Source organism: Nicotiana sylvestris, chromosome 1 (assembly GCF_000393655.2).
Source record: "Nicotiana sylvestris chromosome 1, ASM39365v2, whole genome shotgun sequence".
Lineage (NCBI taxonomy): Eukaryota > Viridiplantae > Streptophyta > Magnoliopsida > Solanales > Solanaceae > Nicotiana > Nicotiana sylvestris.
Genome location: NC_091057.1, coordinates 152938592 through 152945812, shown reverse-complemented (window position 1 = coordinate 152945812; position 7221 = coordinate 152938592).

Sequence of the window (7221 nt, the reverse complement as noted above, 5' to 3'; positions counted from 1 at the left end):
ATCACAATAGGTGGTACACATGGGATGATTTGGCCCAGGACTTTGCCTGCCATTTTCAGTACAACCTTGAAATTATCCCAGACCGTCTGTCGTTGACAAAGCTTGAGAACAAGCCCGGTGAGAGCTTCAGGGAATATGGATTCCGTTGGAGAGAGCAATCAGCGAGGGTGGACCCTCCGATGAAAGAAAGCGAGATAGTTGATTATTTCTTGCAAGCTTTGGAGCCCACTTATTTTGGTCACTTGGTGTCAGCAGTGGGCAAGTCCTTTAATGAAGTCGTAAAAATGGGAGGCATGGTTGAAGAAGGACTCAAGTCCGACAAGATCATGAGTTATTCAGCAATCAAGGCGACCACTCAGGCCATTCAAAACGGTACTAGGGGTGTGCTCGGGAAGAAGAAGAAGGAGGACGTTGCGAAAATTGAGTCGGGAGCTTGGGTTGGATCTAGGAACCTTCCCCGTTACTACAACCAGCCACGACCCTATCTCCAAACTTACCCTCACACTCCATATAACCCACCACAACATTATTACCCACCGCCAGATCCCTATTTTTCTGTCCATCACACACAAACCTATACCCAGCCGCCCGCTCACTCACAATGGCGTGTGCCAGCTCCACAAATACCATACCAAGCTCCACAAAATAACTACCCACCCCCAAAAGCCCACAGAAATCCTCCTAGAACGGGTTTTCGACCCAACCAAGCCTTTAAGAATGAGAGGTTGCAGAAGAAAAAGACTTTCACTCCATTGGGAGAATCATATGCTAGTCCATTCCACAAATTGAGACAGTTGGGTATGTTGCATCCGATAGAGGCTAAATTGCCGAATCCTCCTCTCAGAAATCTTGACCGCTCGTTGAGTTATGAGTATTGTTCAGGGGCCCCAGGACATGACACAAAGAAATGCTGGAAATTGAAAACAGCCATTCAAGAACTCATTGACACCAATCAGATTGAGGTCCAAGCTTCGGAAGCACCCAATATCAATCAGAATCCCTTGCCAGCCCATCATGAAACAAATGTGATTGAGATAATGCATAAGGGAGGGGATCCTAAGAAGCCTTCGCAAACCGTCATGATGATTCGTGCTAGTGAAGCCAGACCATTTGAAAAGTCAACAAGTGAGAAGTCTGTGATCAAGTTGAACATGGCAAATAATAAACCATCTGTGGAGGTCAAGAACGGGTCCTCCAGTGACGTCGCAGGAAAACATGAAAGAACAAAAGTGGTTGTGACAGGAGTGACGAACAAGCATGTGGTAATTGTGAAGGGCGCCCCCACAGATCCTGTCGTTATCAAACCGGTAACTCAATTACCGATAGTCAATAGCAAGGCAGTCCCATGGAATTATGAACGAGTGACCGTGATTTACAAAGGGAAAGAGGTTAAAGAAGAAGTGTGTGAGACTCATGGATTAACTCGATCGGGGAGATGCTTTGCCCTCGAAGAGCTGAGAAAAGCTAAGACCTCAAAAGATAATCTAGTGTTAGTGAAGAAAGCGGTGACTGAGGAAGAAGCACAAGAATTTCTGAGAAAGATGAAAGTGCAAGACTACTCCATTGTGGAGCAGTTAAGGAAAACACCAGCTCAGATCTCGAAAATGTCATTATTGATCCATTCAGACGAACACTATCGTGCTTTGATGAAGATCCTGAACGAAGCCTACGTTCCTGACAAAATCTCGGTAAACCACTTGGAAAAGATAGGTAACAAGATATTCGAGGTAAATCGAGTCACTTTTTCTGATGATGAGTTGCCCGTTGAGCGTACCGAGCACAATAGAGCCCTTTATCTGACGGTGAAATGCGAAGATTCCGTGGTTACTCGGGTACTTGTTGACAATGGGTCTAGCACGAACATTTGTCCTCTCTCCACATTGACCAAGCTGAAAGTGGAGGATGAAAGAATTCACAAGAACAATATTTGCGTTCGGGGATTCGATGGTGGAGGGAAGGATTCAGTCGGGGACATAGTGCTTGAGCTCACAATAGGGCCAGTTGAATTTACTATGGAATTCTAGGTGCTCGATGTGGCTGTTTCGTACAATCTGTTATTGGGACAACCCTGGATCCATGCGGCCAAAGCAGTCCCGTCTACTCTACATCAAATGGTCAAGTTTGAATGGGATCGACAGGAAATTGTTGTACCCGACGAAGATAATTTGTGTGTGCCCAATGGTGCCATTGTTCCGTTCATAGAGGTTGACAATGACAAGGGACCATGGGTTTATCAGGTTTTCAACACAGTATCGGTAGAGAAAATTCTGGAAGGAAAGTGCGTTCCAACTCCAAAGATGGTTGCGACATCAGTTATGGTAGCTGTTGAAATGTTGAAAAATGGTTTTGTACCGGGCAAGGGTTTGGGTGCATCTCTGCAAGGTATTGTGCAGCCAGTTTCTCTTCCAAAAAATCTGGATACTTTTGGTCTGGGGTTCAAGCCTACCATTGCAGATGTGAGAAGAGGTAGAAAAATGAAACAGAAAGCATGGGCATTGCCGAAGCCAATCCCGCGTCTGCCTAGATCATTCGTCAGGTCGGGTATCAAAAAGAAACTATTGTCAAAGGTTCCTGGACCACTGATTGGTGCCGATGGAGACTTGGAAAAGGGGTTCGAAAGGTTATTCACCGAGGTTAACATGGTTGAGGCTGGGGAAGGGTCCAGCAGGGCAGATGTGCAATTCGTGGGACCACGTGCAAAAGTCAACAGCTGGGAGGTGGTTCTGTCACAAGGAGGTGGTCATGGGTCGGATAAGAGGTCCCGTCATTTAGGCAGATTCAGTGGTACCTCGTCTGGAGGTAGAGATTCATATGGTAGAGGCCATCCTCCTAGGCCCTTTCAGTCAGCTCTTCAGGTTTCTCACGGTGCTTCAGGTAGCCATGGTCCTCAGATGCAGTATTCCGATCAGCAGTCCTACAGTGCACTACCAACACCTATCAGTGCACCACCGCTTCAGAGTTTCCAGGGTCGTCAGCCCCAGCAACCGAGGGCTTGTTTTCTTGTGGTGACACGAGGCACATTGCTAGGTATTGCCCTCGCACACCAGGTGGCTCTTAGCATCAGAGTTCCCGTGCTATGGTTCAGGCACCAGGTGCCCCACAGGCCGCCCAGCCAGCTAGAGGTGGAGGTAGTGGTGCTAGAGTTGGAGGCCAGCCAGCAGCATGCCATCCCAGAGATGTGGTTCAGGGTGGTGGGGCCCAGCCCCGATGTTATGCTCTCCCAGCCATACCCGAGGCTGAGGCTTCAGATGCAGTTGTTACAGGTATGGTTCTGGTTTGTGATAGAGATGCTTTAGTGTTATTTGATCTAGGGTCTACATACTTGTATGTGTCATCTTATTTTGCACCGTATCTGATCATGCCTAGTGATTAATTGAGTATTCTTATCTATGTGTCTACACCGGTGGGTGACTCTATTATGGTAGATCGAGTCCATTATTATTGTATTATGGTGATTGGGGGTCTTGAGACTCGTGTAGATTTGTTGCTTCTAAACATGGTCGATTTCGATGTTATATTAGGGATGGACTGGTTATCACCTTACCACGCGATCTTGGATTTTCATGCCAAGATTGTGACCTTAGCTTTGCCGGCTATGCCTTGTTTAGAGTGGAGAGGGTCTTCTGGTCATTCTACTCGTAGTGTTATCTCGTATGTAAAGGCTCAGCGTATGGTCGAGAAGGGGTGTTTGGCTTATTTGGCATATGTTCGTGATTCTAGTACTGAGGTTCCCTCTATTGATTTTGTGCCCATTGTTCGTGAGTTTCCTGAGGTATTCCCTTCAGACCTGTCGGGTATGCCGCCCGATAGGGATATTAACTTTTGCATTGATTTGGCTCCGGGCACTCAGCCCATTTCTATTCCGCCGTATCGTATGGCCCCGCCTTAGTTGAAAGAGTTGAAGGAATAGTTGCAAGACTTGCTTGAGAAGGGTTTCATTAGACCCAGTGTTTTGCCTTGGGGTGCGCCGGTGTTGTTTGTCAAGAAAAAGGATGGTTCAACGAGAATGTGCATTGATTACCGGCAGTTGAACAAGGTTACAATCAAGAATAAGTATCCATTGCTGAGGATTGATGATTTTTTCGATCAGCTTCAGGGTGCCAAGGTATTTTCAAAGATTGACTTGAGGTCTGGCTACCATCAGTTGAGGATTAGGGCATCCGATGTCCCTAAGATAACTTTCCACACTCGGTACAAGCATTATGAGTTCTTGGTTATGTCATTTGGGTTGACCAATGCCCCAGCAGTTTTTATAGATTTGATGAACCGAGTGTTCAGGCCTTATTTGGAGTCATTCATGATAGTCTTCATTGATGATATTTTGATATATTCCTGCAGTCAGGAGGAGCAGGAGCAGCATCTCAGAGTGGTTCTTTAGACTTTGAGGGATAGTCAGTTATATGCTAAGTTCTCGAAGTGTGAGTTCTGGTTGAGTTCAGTTGCATTTCTGGGTCATGTTGTATCAGCAGAGGGTATTCAAGTTGATCCGAAGAAGATTGAGGCAGTCAAGAACTGGCCTAGACCAGCATGAGCTACAGAGATTCGAAGTTTCTTTGGGTTGGCAGGCTACTATCGTCGGTTCGTGGAGGGGTTCTTATCTATTGTAGCCCCGATGACCAGGTTGACCCGGAAGGGTTGCCAGTTCAGATGGTCGGACGAGTGTGAGGCGAGCTTTCAGAAGCTCAAGACAACTCTGACTACGGAACCGGTATTGGTTTTGCCCACAGGTTCAGAGCCTTATACAGTTTAATGTGATGCATCTCGTATTGGGCTTGGTGCAGTGTTGATGCAGGATGGTAAGATCATTGCCTATGCTTCACGGCAGTTGAAGATTCATGAGAAGAACTATCTGGTTCATGATCTGGAGTTGGCAGCCATTGTTCACATATTGAAAATTTGGAGGCATTATCTGTATGGCATGGCATGTGAGGTGTTCACGGATCACAAGAGTCTTCAGTATTTGTTCAAGCAAAAGGAGTTAAATTTGAGGCAGAGGAGGTGGTTGGAGTTGTTGAAGGATTATGAACGTTGATAATTTTGCCCATAGTGGCCGATATGATATGGGGATGCCCTCAGAGGCTGATGATGTTATGAAACATGTACCTATGCACGACATGACATTCATATGCATATGCATGACGCTAAAAGTAATTTATGATTTATAGAGTTATCCAGACTTATAAGTTGAGTCAATTATTCTATATTTCTTCCATGTCTGTTATGTACTTATTTATGTGCCTTACATACTCGGTACATTTTTTGTACTGACATCCCTTTTTCCTAGGGACACTGCGTTTCATTCCTGCAGGTCCCGATAGACAGGTCGAGAGCCCTCCAAGTAGGCTATCAACTCAGCAGAAGATGCTGGTGCGCTTGCTTGTTTGGTTAGTATGATTTAGACGTGTATTGTTTAGTATAGTGGGACTCTGTCCCGACCTTTATGATAATGTACTCTTAGAGGCTTGTAGACATATGTCGTGTACGTGAAAGATTGTATGGCCCTATCGGCCTATGTTTTGAGTTTATAAATGATTATGTTGGCCTCTTTGGCCCGTATGTCACGTGTATATGATGATGTAATAAGAAAGATACGTTACATTGGTACTCGATTGAGTAAGGTACCGGGTGCCCATCGCGGTTCATCGGTTTGGGTCATGACAAAGATATTCCAAAGACAGCATTCCTGACCAGATATGGGCACTTTGAGTTTCGTGTTATGTCGTTCGGCTGGACCAATACCCCAACAGTATTCATGGACTTGATGAACCGTGTGTTCAGACCCTTTCTATATCCGTTCGTGATTGTATTTATAGATGATATTTTGGTTAATACTTGTTCAGAGACTGAGCATGTAGATTTTGCATATTGTGCTCAGAGTTCTACAATAAAGGAAGTTGTACATAAAATTCTCTAAATGTGAATTCTGGTTGAATTCTGTAGCTTTTCTTGGACATATTATTTCAGATGAGGGTATCCATATTGATCACCATCTTATATCATCGGGGGAAGGCCAATGTGGTGGCTGATGCTTTAAGTAGGAAGTTAGCCAGTATGGGCAGTCTCGCTTATATTCCGGTCGGTGAGAGGCCGCTTGCCTTGGATGTTCAGGCTTTGGCCAATCGGTTTGTGAGGTTGGATATTTCTGAGCCTAGTCGTGTATTAGATTGCACGGTCGCTCATTCTTCTTTATTGGAGCGTATCCGTGATCGGCAGTATGATGATCCCCATTTGTGTGTCCTTAGAGATACGATGCGGTGCAGAGGTGCCAAGCAGGTTACCTTAGATGATGATGGAGTTTTGAGATTGCAGGGTCGAGTCTGTGTGCCTAATGTGGATGGGCTCCGAGAGTTGATTTTAGAGGAGGCCCATAGCTCCCGATACTCTATTCATCCGGGCGCCGCGAAAATATATCAGGATTTGCGGTAGCATTAATGGTGACATAAAATGAAGAAGGATATTGTTGCTTATGTGGCTCGGTGTTTGAATTGTCAGCATATTAAGTATGAGCATCAGAGGCCTAGTGGACTGTTTCAAAGGATTGAGCTTCCCGAGTGGAAGTGGGAGCGGATAACTATGGATTTCGTTGTTGGACTCCCGCTGACTCGGAGAAAGTTCGACGCAGTATAGGTCAATATTGATAGCCTGACGAAGTCAGCGCATTTCATTCCTGTGGCAGTCTCCTATTCATCTGAGAGGTTAGCTGAGATCTATATCCGGGAGATTGTTCGTCTTCATGGTGTGCCTGTGTCTATCATTTCAGACTGAGGTACGCAGTTTACCTCACATTTCTGGAGAGCAGTTCTGCGAGAGTTGGGCATGCAGGTTGAATTGAGCATAGCATTTCATCCTCAGACGGACGGGCAGTCCGAACGGACTATTCAGATTTTGGAGGATATGCTCCGATCTTGTGTCATCGACTTTGGAGGCTCGTGGGATCAGTTTTTGCCTTTACCAGAGTTTTCCTACAACAACAGCTACTAGTCGAGTATCCAGATGGCTCCTTATGAGGCTTTATATGGTAGGCGATGTTAGTATCCGATTGGATGGTTTGAGTCGGGAGAGGCTCGATTGTTGGGTACGGATCTGGTTCAGGATGCCTTGGACAAGGTCAGGATAGACTTCGTACAGCTCAGTCCAGGAAAAAGAGTTATGCAGACCGCAAGGTTCGAGATGTGGCTTTTATGGTAGGAGAGCGGGTATTGCACCGAGTGTCGCCTATGA